General features: G+C 36.4%; 1 pseudogene; it reads right to left on the minus strand.

Annotated features, from left to right (window-relative positions):
- Nucleotides 1-237: 237 nt before the first annotated feature.
- Nucleotides 238-17,000, minus strand: part of LOC129357066 (voltage-dependent calcium channel subunit alpha-2/delta-4-like) — a 61,090-nt pseudogene continuing 44,327 nt past the window's right edge.

Genomic DNA, 17,000 nt, shown 5'->3' on the forward strand with positions numbered 1-17,000 from the left:
TTTAATGTCATCTTCAACTTTTAAATGCGATTGTGTTAAAGATGCCTGGATGCGGTTGGAAATGCAAAAGTTTCCTCACCTTGTTGCGACACATTCAACACATTCAGAGATGACATGTTTTTGTAGCATCTCAGATACAGTCACATTCTCACACTATGGCTGACTTTAACAAGGGTGGGAATCAGACTTGTGCTTTTGAGTTACTGCAGCTGGAAAAAATCTCTTGATCTTGAGGAGTTTAATTCTGTAGATTTATTTGTACAGTAATGCTTGAAAGTTTGAACCACCCAAACATGGTCATTGTTTTTCGAAAGAAAAATCATGTGAAATTATCATCCAAATCTCAAATTGTAAAGCAGACCTTGCAAGAAAGATACATATTTTCATTATTTATTCAACAAAAGTATTTTATCTGTCAAAAACAGATACCTATTGGCCATTTGTAAATGATTTGTCTTACAGTGGATGGACGAAGATGGAATCTTTTAGAGATGGTTTCGTAGCTTTCCCCAGACTGATGAGCTGTCACTACCTTCGTCCTGATGTCCTCAGATGTCTCCTTTCCTCTCGGCATTGTCAATCTGTTCTTTATGCAGATTGACAATGCTAACCAACAGTGGTTTGGTTAGTTTTCCTCTTGCGTCTCAAAACGTTTCCCAATGATGTCTCATTTGATTGGTCTGCTCAGATTACTTGAGCACTCACATGTGTTTCACCTGAGCCTTTTAGCTAATTGACCTTACCAGTTCAGCTGTGGTTCAATTACTTTAGTAGATGCTCTGATTCCAGGTTTTTGAAACATGTTTAAAGTGCACTGTCATGGCAACAGATCCAACATCTGGGTCATTCCTTAGACACTGGGAGTAAAGGACGCGTCCAAACCGTGAAATTCACAAAAATTCTTGATCTATAAAAAATGCAATTACAAAGACGACAATAAATCAGTTTTACAAGTCCTTTTTCCTTTGTTCCAAAAAAACCCCAGAACTTATACAGTTAAAAACTGTATCAGGCTTTTCTAGGTAAAACTTATCTAAGCAATCTGTCGATATATGGCCCTACAGGAAGTAAGCCTTTCAAAATAAAACTAAATTTAACAATAAAAGTGGCCTGAACAAATATCAGTCTTCTTAACTAAATATGATTTAAAAAATCATACAAATAACTTAAATATGTACTATTTATGGCTTTAACATGCACCTTTATTTTCAAAAGATTTTTTCTTACGATGTAAATCTCAAGGCATATACAACATTACTGTATGAAAAGGCTACAAGAATGCTACATCTGAGTACAATGGCAACACACTCGCACGCTGAAGCTGCACTTCTTAAACCTGACCAGCAGGAGGCAACAACTTCCCTGGTATCAAGTCAGCTCAGGAGAGTTGGCTGCTGTTTCTGCTTCTAAATATTTTTGACTACTTATTTCAAAATATTCTAAATTGAATTAAACAAAAAATATTATGGATAAAGAAAAAAAACGTAATTATCCTACACACCGGTAGCAAAAAACAAAACACACAATGCTTATTTAAAACTGACTACAGCAGAAAAATGCTTGGTGTTTTCTTGTCTTCTGGTGGTTTGATGGGTTTTTTCCTGGTTTATTTCCACTGGAGGACCACTGAGAAAAGCAGAGATGCAGCAAAAAGACAAAGGGACACGAAGATGGTAGATGCTCCTCCACAGTCCTTAGCATCCTCCTGGTGCACCAATCACACATTTTGTTAAAAATATTTGCTAAAACATACCAAGATTTTACCTACATAGTTGCTCAGCACTTAAAAATATAATCCTACAACAAAATTAACATGTTCATTTTCAGCGCTGACCTTTGGGTGGTAGGAGTGACAGGACTCTGGACGCCTTCGCACCTTCTGAGATTTCATCCTGTTGCACTTCACAGTTGCATTATGTTTATAGATATTAAGAAAAGCTTTGCACACACAGGGCCAGTGCTGACTAGATCTCAAGGCAAAGGCAGCTACTGACAAGACGATATCAGAGATTTCTCTCTTATTTATTTATTTTTTACTTTTTCAAAGGCCAGAACAGAACCTACATATGCATTTAGTTGGGAGCCATTTTGTTGAACAGCAGAAGGATATATTTAATTTCCTTTGGCTGCAGCAGGATGGGTCCAAACTGACGGGAGCAGTCACAGGTGGCTTGTGTCACAACCAGAACCAAGTTACTGTCAGGGACCTGCTGCACCACAAACATCCTGAAACATAAACAATGATGCCAAGTGAATTTAAAGCAACAAAGACCACAGTCAAGGCATTAAATTACAAAGCCACATTTCTTTTAAATCATATTTGATACATATATTATTCTTATAAAAACTGATAACACCATAGTAACTTGATTGTGCTATACAATAGCACACTGTATCTGGAAAATAGGTACTACTCCTTAAAAGCTGCTTCTTTTATTAGTATCATCTATATGCCACAAACCTTAATCGCCTTTATGTTGATTAAGATTAATAGGAGGCTGAAATGAATATCTGGATCATATATTGAATAAAGGTCTATTTCATTGCTTTTAAGGAATTTAATTTTTTGTATTTGAATGAAGTTATATCAGATTTCTTAAAAGCTTGAACAGTAATTGAATGCAAACTTCAGAAATTCAAAATCGGTGATGTTGATAAGGGAACAAAACAACGAGGCGTTTTAGTTTTAAGCATATCTTTTTTTAACAAAGTGATTTTAATTATGTGTTTTACAGTTTAATAAACCATAGAAGAAATAATATTATTAAAAAATATGTCACCTAGAAATGTTTGAACAGAGATGAGTAGAAGAAAAAAAAAAACTAAAGCTGATTATTATCCCACAATGCAGCCTCACTAAAGCCTGGACTAAGTGAAAAACCCAGCCATAATAATAATTCACAATTCAGTGGATTTCCCTTCAAAACTGTGTTGACAGACAATACATTGAACATCTGCATAAGCAAGATTTATCAATAAAACCGTTAGCTCCTTTGAAAAAGCATTTCTGCAATAAACTAGCAAAGTTGAACTGCCTCCAAGTCCTTTATGGCCAGTAATAAATCAAGTGAAGATGGCAATATGCTGCAAAAAAAATAAATCCTGAATTGTAAAATACCACAATTCCACAACACCTGCTATGAATGCAGGTGTTGTGCTGTATCAACAGCAGCATACGTAATATCTGAAGGCTCTCATACCATAACTCTATGTTACACTCTTATGATAATTTGTCTTCATTGTAGATTTGTTCTTGGATTCTTGGAGCCATTTTGCTCCAAGAAAATGGCTTCACAACTGTCGTCCCCTGAAGTTCCAAATATTTAGAAATGGCTTTTCAAAGTCTGTTATTTTGTTTTTCATTTATTCTTAAATGTCACTAGATCAGCCTACTTCAGATGGGATCTATTTCAATAGTTCTTGATTGTACAAGTAACCCTGTGTGTGTGTGTGTGTGTGTGTGTGTGTGTGTGTGTGTGTGTGTGTGTGTGTGTGTGTGTGTGTGTGTGTGTGTGTGTGTGTTTTAACATCCTTACTTCTGACAGCGTCCACACTTAATGAGACTGTTGGCCTCCCTGACCGATGAGTCATACATGAAGCCGGGGTATGCAGTGTCACAGGGCTGCAGCGCATCCACTTTCTTTTGCTTATGAGCTGAAAATACAAAAGCACAACATGCAAAAGTTTACATTCCTGATCAGTTCAGATGAGATGGATTTAAAACAAGATTTTCTTCGTAGTTGTCCTAATACCACCACACACTCGGTCATGTTGTACTCACATGTGTGATAGCCAGCTTTGGCTGAATGCATGGAGAATGGTAGTGACCACACAGAGTGAGAAGATGGTGTTGGAAATGATGATGATGATGATGATGATGATGATGATGATGATGATGATGATGATGAAAATGAAACAGCGTGTTGCATTTGAAAATGAGAGATAAAGCTGTCAAATGACGAAACGTAGAGCAAAAATATCACATCCAGACATCATAATTATCACTCACAGTTTCAGAATGAGTTGGGTTTCTGGACAAAAAGAACTAATGAATGAAGCAGCACCTGTCATTAACTATGAACACTCTATTGAAATGATTCCAGAAGCAACAGATGAGCCTAACTGTACTGTAGCAAGACAACAAACAGCTGCTCACTCAGTCTCCTCCATATCTTACCGCGCCCCCATCGAGCATGGGGAAAAAAAAACTTTTTTATGCATTCCCTTGCAAAAGAAAATTTTGCAGGACCTATTGTGTTACGCTAAATAAGTTTTGAATTTTGTATACAGTCATAAATGTCAATTCAAAATTTCAAGTACGACATACATATAAAAGAGACTCAGTGAACACGATATATTTTTAACTCTTTGGTGCAAAAAAACTGAAAACTGATTTATTCATTGCATGTTTACAAAACAAGGTTAAAATGACTTAACTTCATGAATGTTGTCAATAAATCCAATTCAAACAAAGGAAGTACAACACAATCATCAAAAGTACCAGAAATAATGAAAACTAATCTAATCTTTGATCTTGTTGACAAAATACAAATACAAGACAGGTTTCACTGAGTTTGGATGCAGACTCATCTAAATACTTTAGAGGAGCTTATTGCTCTAAAGCAGCTGGTTTTAGAGCATAAAGCAGCTCGAGATAATCACAGACATTGTGTTTCAAATTCAAAATAAAAATAAATAATAAAATCATTCCAATCAAGCCTAATAGAATGCAGTTCATTCAGGTTCTAATTATGAAAAAATTAGTTAAAAAATGTTTCTGTTTTAAGAAATCCAGCAGATTGCATCGAGTCATTGACTTTCTGCATTCACTCCTGGACGGAGCAACATCAGATAACGACCTGCATTATGTCAGTAACTTTGCAGCAATCCACCGACTGGTGGTTTGAGAATACACAGCACACACACACAAAAAACCACATTAGCTCTAATTCAGGAGTACCGTGTAGAAGTCAAAAATAAGACATTAATGACAGTTGTAGCTCTCTTAGAGGCTTCATCTAGAAGAGAAGCACATCTGAGATGAGTTATGAGATGGATTTAAAAGAAAAGTATGCTTATGCATTTACAGCAAAAGCTTGACCAGCACCTTTACAGGAGACCAAGCTAAACACTGAAAAACAGGATCTGCTTTATCATATTTTTCATGAAAGAAAACATTAAAACTGCCAGATCAGAAGTGGCTACAATGAAGAGTAAACAGACAGAGAGAACAGGAAGCTTAAAGTTGAAATAACAGCAACTAAAGTTAATTTTGAGACGAGCGGAACATAGCAGATCCAGAAGAAGTGGTCAATTTGTCCTGTAGACTAGATCTGCAGGAGGACAAACTAGCTACAAACGATAGCCTAAACTACTATAACCATCCTATAAGCTACTATAGCCTAAGCTACAATGGAAAGTTTTACACTTAGTGTTAAAACAAGACAGGTTGTCTGTGTCACAGACTAAAACTGAGAGCTGGTTCCACAGCAGAGGAGTCTGAGAACTAAAGGATCTGACTCATATTCTACTTTTAATAATTATAGGAACCAGCAGTGAACCTGCAGTCTGAGAGCAAAGTGTTCTGTTAGGAATATATGGACCAATCAGGTCTTGGTGTATGATGGAACAGTTGGTTATAAAGAGAATCTTATATTTTATTCTGGATTTAACAGGGAAACAATGAAGAGAAGCTAAAACAGAAGAACATAGAATAGAATTTTTTATTAAGAGAGCTTAATAACTGAGATTGATTACCTTATTAACGCCATCTTACCATCAACAAAGTAGTCAGAGTGCCAGAGACCACAGAAGTTGAAGTCCAGCACAAACCTAAAGGAAAAAACAGTAGTTTGATTTACCAGGAGTCACTGATTGTAAACATTAAAATGCTGGGTTGGGACCCAAAAGTTGAAACTTTCTTTAGTACCAATGTTTAAGTGGTGGAAATCAGATCTGTAGTAATCACAGAGTATACAGCACTGATCCCCCATTACAGATACAGATTCAGATACTTACATCAAAGCGTTGGAGAAGACCCATCTCATCAAAGCCAAAATCATGTAGAACGGCTAAACAGGAGGAAGGAATTTTCAAAATTTCAAAAGAAAAATATATGTTGAACTACACACAATAAAAGAACAGTAATAATAAAATGATTTCCTGTGATTCATTCTGATCTATGCTGTCAGAACTTTATTTTATATCAAGTTGCAAAGTGTTCTAAGAGACTTACACTAAGCAAAGGTCTAGCACTGCTGGCATGATGGTGGCTGTTCTTGCACATAGCCTGGTAGTCAAACAGAGATACTCTGCAAATAGACATTCAGGTTGGGTTGAGGTTGGCAGCAGACAGAACGGCTCAGCTGAAAGGTGTCTGACAAAGTCCTACTTTTTAAACATTCCCATTTTGATCAGTGAAGCCATGACGGACCCATCCACCTCTCCAAAGAAACGACCAACCTGCAAAGAATATTGTGTTTTATTATACTCCCATTACATAAACATATAGAAACTGTTCTATTTAAATTAATGTTAGCGGCTCAAAAACAAGTGCTTCATGTATCCTGTACATGTACTGAACTGCTGTTCTGACTGGTTTCTGTCAGAATGTAAAAAATACAAATCAGAGCATAATAACGCAGAAGATTCAGTTTGGCGTTGTCACCCATAACAGTACATATGTAAAAAAATGTGATTATGCTTGTGAAAAACAATGGAATACCATTGGGATGCAGGAGAGGTCATATTTTTCTTGTATATTAGAAGTTTGACAACATCAGCCTGTGAAATAATTTCCTGTTGCAGAACTCTTATAAAAGTCACCCTAAGTCACAAGTATAAATTAGAAGGAGTTAAATTAACCTATAGAAACAACAATTCAAGATAGATTTTCCTGAGAGCAGCCATGATGGGCAGATGGGGCTGTCAAGGAAGCCTCTAAGTTTTTAGAGTTGGCCAGTAAGACCTTGTGTGATGTCACTACATGATTCTCTGGTCGTGCATTTCTTACACAGCCACAGACAGATTGGCCTGTTAACCCAGAGAACTTGCAGGACTTCATGAAGACCCCTGAAGTCAAAGTGTCTGCTTCTGTTGATGTTTCCCCTGGACAAGATGACGATCATCCTTTGTCTCTTTTGATTCGTCGTGCTTCATCCTGGACTCGTCTCGTCAGAGTGATGGGTTGGATTTTCAGATTTAAAACATTGCTTTTGCATCACAAAATAAACAAGACATATTTTCAGTCAGCATCTGAAACAACCCAGTTTGAAGGTGCTCATCATAGGGTTGAGCTACATACTGGATTTCTTTCATTGGATGCTGAGATGCAGATAAGTTCTGTCAGAAGGAAAGATATTCTGAATAAACCTCCTATCTCCAAAACGGAGACCCTAACCCTCTTCAAACCAAGGAGTCACATATACAAGTTAAATCCTGTTTTGGTGGATGATTTTGTTGGAGGACGTCTCAGAATCATGTCACACATGATTCTGACATGATTTTAAACATCCTGTCATTGTAGCTAAAGATCTGCACATTGCTTATCTTATTCTCCAATATGTCTGATCTTTTCTGAAAGAGATGGATTAAAGAATATGTGCCTCAACTTTAACAGGGTAACCTCTGGGGTATGACTGACTGACTATGGATGGATTATTTTGAAAAAAAAAAAGACTTTCATGGACTATTTGAATGTAATGTCTCAATGTGAGTTTTGATGCAGCGCATATCTTAGGTTATGTTGTTGTATGAGTAATTATTACTGTGTAATGAAGTAATAATTAGGGGCCGGAATGTTGTGGACAGGAGCAGCGCTGGATCACGTGGTGTTGTCAGTGATTATAGATCACCTGTTGCTCACCTGGGTGACGTTAGTGAGTGGGTGATGGGGGAAGGTCTACTTTTTGCTGACCGCCTTAAGTTAGGATATCTTTGTCTTTAATCACTGTTTAATCTTATGGATCCATTTTTATGCTGCTTGGACACTGCTCTTCCTTGGATATTGTCCAAAATAAATCATCTAAATGCATCCTGGATTGCATTTTGATCAGCTGGCGCATCAACAAGGATTCCCCTATTCAGCTGCTCGGCAACTTTGTTTGACAGTCGCTAATAGGCTGTGTTTGTTCTCTGAAAATAAATTTCAGATCTATTTATAGAAAAATGTTTAATTCCTTCAGTTTTCTAGTTTCTAATTTTGAGGATGAATCACAGATATTTGGAGACCATAGTTAACATTTTTGCGACACAAACTTAAAATTCTCTGCTCAAGCCTTTTTTGCTTTTTGCTGGATCGCCATGTTCCCTTTCAATTTTCTCGGCTCTTGTTTATTCTTATTAGAAATTATGTAATTTCTCTACTGTAATAATGTTTGTTGTACCAGCAATATTCTATAGGCCTAATCTTTACAGAATGGTGGTGTAGCGCTCGGTAGATTCTTAGTGTTTCCACACCTGCCTGCAAAACTCAGAGCTCAGCAAACATGTCAAAGTAGCACTTTGTCATATGCTTAGTAATGCCACTGGGAATACAGTCAACATGCAAATGAAAAATGAGCTTCTTCTGTAGGTCACATTAGATCAGACTATTTCTGGGTAGTTGTATTTTCTACATTAGAACACCACTTCGCTGGTGAATCTAAACCTTAACAATTAAACCTTTTTTATTTATAAAAGGTTCAAATAGAATCATTTATCTGTTTTGTACAGTACAACCGACGTGTTGGATGTGTGTGAATGTGGTGAAAGTATATTAATAGCAACTTGGTGGGTTTAGGATTAATCCTCCAGCTATGACTCTTAGCAGTTAATCCAGATCTCATGTGGACGTCAGATTTCTAATCCGTTTCTGTCTTCCACACAAACTCCTCTGGAACTTAAATTTTTACAAATCCTGTCCCACTCAGCCTCATAAAAAGTCTACTGACATAATTTAATAAGTCTAAAAACAGGCAACTTTGGTGCATCAAAACTGTTTGATGCATGAAAGAAATGCAATGTAAAATGTAATAATTTCTATGTCATTATAATATTAAAAACACACAATTTCACCATGAAGTGATTTGTTTTTATAATAATATGTATTTGATAACGTATGTAGAAATAATTTTATGGATAAGAAGGAAAAGAAATTGCTCTTGGGGCCCCTGGTGGCCGCGGTAGATACCGCACGCGTCGCTGGTAACATGAGCTGCAACGTGGAAAGCTCCGGTCAGAAGTTAAGTTACCAAAACTATGTCTCAAAAACGGACTTATTCTTCAGGGACAGAGAAAAGAAAGAGGAAAAATAGAAAAAAGTCAAGATAAAGGTTTGTTTTAATGTGTCTTGGTAACGTAATGTAATGTAAAAGATTAGTAAAGCTGCTAATGGAAATTAGCTTGATAGCGACCAGGAATAGACAAATTTACGCTGGGGTCTTTGTGTTTGTATGAAACTGGGTTTAAACTTTTCAATGAGTTGATTTTCATGGTTGGCTTAGTATATTTCTGAGGTATTTGGCTTGAAAACGGCGTATTTCATAACGTTTGATAACAATAATTAAAACATCTCAATGTCGAGCAAAATGTCATTACTTCAGGCTACATGATGAGCTGCTACATGATAACATGATGAGCTGCTATATGATAACATGATGAGCTGCTACATGATAACATGATGAGCTGCTATATGATAACATGATGAGCTGCTATATGATAACATGATGAGCTGCTATATGATAACATGATGAGCTGCTACATGATAACATGATGAGCTGCTACATGATAACATGATGAGCTGCTATATGATAACATGATGAGCTGCTACATGATAACATGATGAGCTGCTACATGATAACATGATGAGCTGCTATATGATAACATGATGAGCTGCTACATGATAACATGATGAGCTGCTACATGATAACATGATGAGCTGCTACATGATAACATGATGAGCTGCTATATGATAACATGATGAGCTGCTACATGATAACATGTTGAGCTGCTACATGAACATGATGAGCTGCTACATGATAACATGATGAGCTGCTACATGATAACATGATGAGCTGCTATATAACATGATGAGCTGCTGCATGATAAACATGATGAGCTGCTATATGATAACATGATGAGCTGCTACATGATAACATGATGAGCTGCTATATGATAACATGATGAGCTGCTACATGATAACATGATGAGCTGCTACATGATAACATGATGAGCTGCTACATGATAACATGATGAGCATGATGATGAGCTGCTACATGATAACATGATGAGCTGCTACATGATAACATGATGAGCTGCTATATGATAACATGATGAGCTGCTACATGAAACATGATGAGCTGCTACATGATAACATGATGAGCTGCTACATGATAACATGATGAGCTGCTACATGATAACATGATGAGCTGCTATATGATAACATGATGAGCTGCTACATGATAACATGATGAGCTGCTACATGATAACATGATGAGCTGCTACATGATAACATGATGAGCTGCTATATAACATGATGAGCTGCTGCATGATAACATGATGAGCTGCTACATGATAACATGTTGAGCTGCTACATGATAACATGATGAGCTGCTACATGATAACATGATGAGCTGCTACATGATAACATGATGAGCTGCTATATGATAACATGATGAGCTGCTACATGATAACATGATGAGCTGCTACATGATAAACATGATGAGCTGCTATATGATAACATGATGAGCTGCTACATGATAACATGATGAGCTGCTACATGAACATGATGAGCTGGTACATGATAACATGTTGAGCTGCTACATGATAACATGATGAGCTGCTACATGATAACATGATGAGCTGCTACATGATAACATAATGAGCTGCTACATGATAACATGATGAGCTGCTGCATGATAACATGATGAGCTGCTGCATGATAACATGATGAGCTGCTACATGATAACATGTTGAGCTGCTACATGATAACATGATGAGCTGCTACATGATAACATGATGAGCTGCTATATAACATGATGAGCTGCTGCATGATAACATGATGAGCTGCTACATGATAACATGTTGAGCTGCTACATGATAACATGATGAGCTGCTACATGATAACATGATGAGCTGCTACATGATAACATGATGAGCTGCTATATAACATGATGAGCTGCTGCATGATAACATGATGAGCTGCTATATGATAACATGATGAGCTGCTACATGATAACATGATGAGCTGCTATATGATAACATGATGAGCTGCTACATGATAACATGATGAGCTGCTACATGATAACATGATGAGCTGCTACATGATAACATGTTGAGCTGCTACATGATAACATGATGAGCTGCTACATGATAACATGATGAGCTGCTACATGATAACATGATGAGCTGCTATATAACATGATGAGCTGCTACATGATAACATGATGAGCTGCTGCATGATAACATGATGAGCTGCTACATGATAACATGATGAGCTGCTACATGATAACATGATGAGCTGCTACATGATAACATGATGAGCTGCTGCATGATAACATGATGAGCTGCTACATGATAACATGATGAGCTGCTACATGATAACATGATGAGCTGCTACATGATAACATGATGAGCTGCTATATAACATGATGAGCTGCTGCATGATAACATGTTGAGCTGCTACATGATAACATGATGAGCTGCTACATGATAACATGATGAGCTGCTACATGATAACATGATGAGCTGCTACATGATAACATGATGAGCTGCTACATGATAACATGATGAGCTGCTACATGATAACATGATGAGCTGCTATAACATGATGAGCTGCTGCATGATAACATGTTGAGCTGCTACATGATAACATGATGAGCTGCTACATAATAACATGATGAGCTGCTATATAACATGATGAGCTGCTACATGATAACATGATGAGCTGCTACATGATAACATGATGAGCTGCTACATGATAACATGATGAGCTGCTGCATGATAACATGTTGAGCTGCTACATGATAACATGATGAGCTGCTACATGATAACATGTTGAGCTGCTATATAACATGATGAGCTGCTACATGATAACATGATGAGCTGCTACATGATAACATGATGAGCTGCTACATGATAACATGATGAGCTGCTATATAACATGATGAGCTGCTGCATGATAATATGTTGAGCTGCTACATGATAACATGATGAGCTGCTACATGATAACATGATGAGCTGCTACATGATAACATGATGAGCTGCTATATAACATGATGAGCTGCTACATGATAACATGATGAGCTGCTACATGATAACATGATGAGCTGCTACATGATAACATGATGAGCTGCTACATGATAACATGATGAGCTGCTACATGATAACATGATGAGCTGCTACATGATAAACATGATGAGCTGCTCTATGCTGGTGTTGGGATTTGTTGTTTGCTGCTGAGCATAATCATTCATGTGGCTAAAACAAACATTATTTTTACATCAACTTCAAAGTTATGTGAAACTTCTGTTAAAATCATTTGAAGGCTCAGAAACAGTCCTGTACCGGTCCACATTCTCAATGAGAAAAACTCACCTGGTATAAATTACATTTTAGTGATTGCAGTTTTGCGTAAGAGAAATGTATTTAATCAAATAATATGAATATGTGTGTATGATGTAGTCCATCTTAAGTTGAGCTGCACCGATTGCAGTTTTCTGGCCGATCTCTGGTTAATGGTCTTTAAAAAGCTCGGCCTGCTGATTTTGATTTTGGTTGACATTGATTTTTTTTTTGTATGAAATGTTGCTTAATGTAGCAAGAAAGTCGCTGAGTTGGCAACAGTGGAGTGAATATTGTTAACTGTAATCGTGCAGACCTGATTTAGTGGGCCAGTCTGTCAGTCACACCTCTCTCTGTATAGCAGAAAGTGACAGAGGCTGATTTTTGAACCTTTGCTGTCGAAGATAAGATTAGGGGATAAGATCAGCTTCACATGTAAGTATCGGCCAATCATGATCCCCAAAATTAAGGGAATTGGCGCCAAGATATCAGCTGGTCAATAAATCAGTTGGCCAATAAATGTATCCTATTATACATGTATATTATGTAAATAGCACCGCCAGAGATGCAATACGTTTATTGCAGGTGTGTGAATGGTCTAATGATCGCATTGCTGATTGCAGCCATCCACATTGTTAGCAGAACTAGAGGGCAGCAAAACCACATGATGCTTAGGGCTCCATGGAGGCTTGGGCCTGGCCTGCTCTTCAGTCTTGTCTGACGGACACATCATCATACAGTTTTTTTGATCAGCTGGCTTGATGAATTTTCCCTGCATGGATATCAGCCATCAGACCTTTTTCAAATTGGTACCTCTCTATAACACTTCACCAAGGTCACATGATGCAAGCAGGTGCAACAGCTGCTGTAATCTCCTTAATGCAGCATAAACACGTGGGTTAAATCCTAATCTGCATTTAAATCCCATGAGCCATCCAGATGTTTTTGATAAGACCATAAAATGATCCAAAGAGTCACAAAACCCTGACATTCCTTTTTCATCCAAAATAACAGTCAGAGAGATGAAGAGCAGTTTCACAGCTAAATCTGAATAATTATAAAAGATGCAGCTTTGGGATTCCAAGTAGCCTGGACCTATGGGTTTATAAATAAATAAAACTTAAATTAATTTCATAAAGACTTTGCTCAACACCATAAGGAAAAATATCTTTAAAAAGAATTTAATCAATATGTACCTTTTGCTTAATGCAGATCTTTGAAATACAATGCAGGACTACAAAGCATTGCAGATGAAACTGATGCATTTTATGACTTTATTCTTATGTTAGATTAAATCCCAAACTACTAAAGTCATTGGGAGAGTTTGGTAAAAAGTCATGTTTTTATCAGCATGTTTCTTTTTACTGGAAGAAATATAAACATCCGTTAAAAAATTAAAAAAACTAGTTGTTATTTTGATAATTGCATTGAAAGATCAGCTGAATGGGAGTAACTATTTAAATGTAACAGATCCACATTGATGTGATTCCCACTTACTAGGAAAATTACAATATTAATAATAATCACAAGAAAGTCATCATGTTACTTTAAATGTTTTGTCATATTTAGGTGGGCTTCTATGTGTTGGCGTAGTCAGTGACATTGCAAATAAGAAAGATACTAAGACACTTTGAAATACCAACAGAGGAAAACCCTAAATAAATAAAAAAAAAACATATTGATCACAGTAATTTGTCAATATTGTCAATATTTGTCAATATTGTGATTTTATATTTTGCTTTCAAAGGTTTAGATTAAGAAATCAAAGGTTTAGATCAGGGGTGTCAAACTCCAGTCCTCAAGGTGTCCTGCAGTTTTTCAATGTGCCACAGGTATAAAATGGCTTAATTACCTCCTCCTTGTGTAGATCAGTTCTCCAGAGCCTTGCTAATCACCTAATTATTCTATTCAGGTGTTGCAGGACACCGACCTTTGAGGACTGAAGTTTGGTTTAGATTAAGAGATTAATAAATCCAATTTCTGATTACAATTTGGTTTGGTGTAATTACATCTTTCCAAAAGTGTCCAGCAAAAGTGATTGGTGTTTTGGAACTTTGCCAACTCTGGACAAAAAAAAAAAGAAAGTTGTTTGAAAATGATCAAAAAACTGTGATTAGTGTTTAGATGCTGAAAATGAAATTGATGAAATTTGAGTTTAATGCAGTTACTATCTAGATACAAATGAGATATTGTTTTATTTGAGTGTTGTATTGAATTTGTTACTCAAAGAATCAAAATAAACATTTCATTGCCTGGTTGACAATGAATCCAGAGTATTTGAAATAGTCTTCATATAGTGAAGACTATTTTAATGAACACAAAGCTGTTGTCTTTAAATTACTACATAAGACAAGATGTCGAAAGCTAACGTGAACTAAATAACTAAAAGGCTAATAAAGTCTCCATAATCAAAGTTGTATTAAAGAAGAACATTACAGTGTTTTAACTCCATTATGACCAAATGTATATGTAAGACTAATTTTGATTTTATGGCTGTAAAATTAAAGATTTCACACAGATAGGCACAAGATGTTACTTCCTTTTTAGCTGCTTTCATGTTTTAATTGTAAATAAAATATAACTTATCATTTATTACACAACTGTGGTGTTTGTGTAAAGCTACATCAAAGTTACAGCAAGAGCAGAATTGCCAGTGAAACTTACTTCATTTCTCTCTTTGGACAGCAGGATGAAGCCATTGTTGTCGACTAGGTAGCAACTCAGGTCCTGATAAAATATGAGAAAACTAATTCTTGTAGTTATTTGTTGTCAAAATTAAAGGGAATAGCTTTTGTGAAGAGCATGATATAAAAAGGCAAGTCATGTACTTACATCACTTTCACAGCTCAGAGGACACACCCCCTCAACATTTGAGCACTGAAAGCAAACGAAAGAAGGTCACTTTAGCTTGATGAGATTAGTAAAAATAATCAGAATAAAACCTGTTTACTTACATCTGTGTCACTGGGCTAGAAGAAACACACACAAAAAAAAAGTGATGAAGACAAAAAGCTACAGATTTAAATCCGTTCAACATTATCACGCTCCACACATCCTTCCTAGGGTGGGAATAATTTGAGGAAATGGGAAAACAAAAGTATTTTCTGATATCTTCATGTTTTGAGAATCTGGGCATTTTGATGTTGAATATAACATGAAAAAACAGAATCACTTGGCCAGGATCTATGGCATGAGTGACAATGAAATTTAACTATTTGAAATACAAACAAATATATATATATATATTAAAAGTTTCAGTTTGGAGAGTTGATGAAAAACAACACTGCAAGCCAGAAGCCAGTAAAGCTGATGATTCCAAACATTTCTTGTTACTCAAAATAGGCATTCCACTGAAGCCTGATCCTGAACCTTTACCTGCTGAACAACAGGTAAAACACATCTAACAGGGATCTATTTTCATCAAATCCTTTGTCACCATAAATACATATCATCTGCATGTTATCTGCTCCATGCAGGAAATGTGAAGAAGAATCATGCATGTCCCGTGTAGGATGATTTATTTTAGTTAGAGATGAAGCAGCTTTGCGGTAAATAGTCGCTCCCACCCCTAATCAACAGAGCAAATCACTGATTTCACTACCTTCTTTTCACTTTTCCTTTATCTTATCTTCATGTTTGCACAGGTCTGGTTATGGTTAATTTAGGAATGTCTTCATTAATAACAATAAAAAGATAAATATTTTGATTGTATCTTCTATTTCATATTATCTTAACGTACCAAGTTCAAATATAAGTTAACATCTTGTTCCACGATTATCTTCATTTCCATTTTTGTGATCCAAACAGTTCAGAGCAGTGAACAGCAATACACTAAGCAGATAACTCCCCAACCCCCCCCCCACCACACACACACAAAAAAACAACAAAAAACAAACAAACATGTATGAGTCTTTTGGGGCTCTGTGAGCTATCTGCTGTCGCTCAACAGACATTTAGACTGAGTTTCAGTTTAATTGAGGACAGATACTTACTACAGAATATATCCTTAGCTACAAAAAAAAACTGCTGGAAAAAACTATCTTTAGCTTGCTTTATTTTTATTATTGAGTGTAAGTATCAGAAATTAAAAAGAATTTTTTCAAAACGTTAACATTGTGGAAAAGAGTCTTTGTTGTGTCAATAAGCACAGAAATGTTTAGTTCTACATAGTGCAACAAGTAGTCTATATGAAGACGTTTATGTTTACAGAATGATAATCTCAATTTATCACTTTTTCTCACAGATTGAGGATTATGCACCAAGGAACACAATAAAATAAGGAGGGTTCAATGGTACTGTGAGGTCTCTGTTAGGAGTGCACAGTTTCAGTTTTCTGGCCAATTACCAATTTTTAAATGCCTGAGCTGCTGAGAGAAATGTCGCTAAACACAGCAAGAAAATTACTGAGTTGATAACAGTGGTTTGGACATGACCTGGTAGGTCACGCTGTCAGTCAAACC

Source organism: Poeciliopsis prolifica, unplaced genomic scaffold (assembly GCF_027474105.1).
Source record: "Poeciliopsis prolifica strain line A6 unplaced genomic scaffold, Auburn_PproV2 SCAFFOLD227, whole genome shotgun sequence".
Classification (NCBI taxonomy): domain Eukaryota; kingdom Metazoa; phylum Chordata; class Actinopteri; order Cyprinodontiformes; family Poeciliidae; genus Poeciliopsis; species Poeciliopsis prolifica.